Source organism: Amphiura filiformis, chromosome 14, assembly GCF_039555335.1.
Source record: "Amphiura filiformis chromosome 14, Afil_fr2py, whole genome shotgun sequence".
In the NCBI taxonomy this organism is placed as follows: domain Eukaryota; kingdom Metazoa; phylum Echinodermata; class Ophiuroidea; order Amphilepidida; family Amphiuridae; genus Amphiura; species Amphiura filiformis.
In genome coordinates this window covers 23601759-23603718 of record NC_092641.1, presented here as the reverse complement: position 1 = coordinate 23603718, position 1960 = coordinate 23601759, and positions in this window count along the sequence as shown.

Sequence of the window (1960 nt, the reverse complement as noted above, 5' to 3'; positions counted from 1 at the left end):
AGGAAAGGCAATTTGCGTAACTATAAATTTGCAGGCCTATATAGGTTTTTGGTTACAATAGCCCTTATTAGGCATGACATACAATCTTGCATAATGACATGGGTCTGTCAATATAGACTCTATTTAAAAATCGTGACCCATGCAGCATGGGTCATAATTTGGCAAACATGCAATGAACGACATCGACGAGCCTACAAAAGTGTCATTGTGTGTCACAACGTACGATTTTTAAATAGGGTCTATATTGACAGACACATGACGTTTCGAAAATAAGATATGACTAGTGCCCTAGTCACACTATTTATAAACCGCAACATCAATTAAAAAGAATTTTAACAAATCTGTGGTTTCAGTTTAGAATTATGAGATAACATAAACATATAACACAATGACAGGTAAACACCCACACAAACCACGGATGACAAAAACAAATAAACAAAATTAATACAATTTTCCAGAATATGACAATGTTTATCTTGTTTATGATGCATGCACACCAACGCAACATCATATCCATTTACATAAAATTAATAAGCAAATTAATGTACACATATAGGCTTATATTAGGAACCGGGGGCCTGGGCGGCTCAGCCCCCTCAATAATTTGGTGCGGGGGGCTGGAATACCTTTCAGCCTCCCCCAATAATTCTAGGTGAAGTTAACAAATTGTGATAAAATAGAGAGAAAATGGGTGACTCCCAGGGTGGCCCACCAAAATATATTCAATTTTCAGCCCCCCCCATGTTGAAAATCTTCCTAAGCCAATGGTTCACACATCAATAATTATTGCAGTCCGACTATTAATTATTGTACATGCATATATTCAATTTGAGATCTGCCAGTAAACACGACCAATCTTTGCACAGCACAAGTTAAACAATAACCGAAAGTCAACATTGACTTGCTGATTCTACTCTTTCGGAATGTAATCTATTTACAAAATAAATATAATACTATTCCATCAGATGATCCTATACATGTACAGAGCATGTATTTTACTTTGAACTTCACATCATACTAAAATGCAACAGTTTCGGTGTCTTTCTGACAATCATCAAAGTAAACTTTATACATCTACTTAATGTATGTAGCTGGGCGGAAAAGCCGACCATCATATGAACATTTTGAACTTTCGTATTTAACAACATGAACAAAAATAGGTCTTTTGGGAAACTTCATTTTTTCATGTATATCGTCAATACAAAAGGTGAAAAGTTTCATTATGATGGTCGGCTTTTCATCTCAGCTACACACACTTTAAAGTATATCATTAGATTGTGTCACTATGAACTGAAGCGCCTTGATTAATTTAGTCTAATTTCCAGTCGCTTTTATTTCCATTATCAACCGGCTGGAACGAGACTAGCCTATAGCCTACGCATGAGATAAAGGATTACACATAGGCCTAATCATTGGTCATAGCACAAAATTAACGCATATCCCCGGGCGCATATCTCTATTTCGCTTTCAATATCATTATAAACGTTGTTATGAGCCTACACGTTTTCCATAATTCATATCTGTAAAATAAATTTGATAATCTAGTCAGTCAGCCAGCTAAGCATATATGTATTTTGAGGACAAGGTTATCTCTTAACATGTTGATTTAACCGTGTCATATTAGGCAATAAGGACCTAAACATAATAGCTGCCTTTTGACGCAATTAACTCCGGGATTAAAATTAACTCATGTTTTTCATTGATCAATACAAACGGCAGCTTTTCTTTATTCCCCACCTCCCGTTCAGCCATTTTATCATCATCTTGTTAACAAACTTTATAGTTGATTCTACCTGTCTATAATATGACGTCATAATTACAACCACGCATCGTTTGTTGCGATTGGTCAACTAAATTTAACGAACTTCAAGAATTATTTCGCGTGTGTCTGCTGAAAGTTTTAATTCCGTGTGAAGAACTCAAACGACAGCTGCCAAAACTTTTAAAAAAAAAGAATATT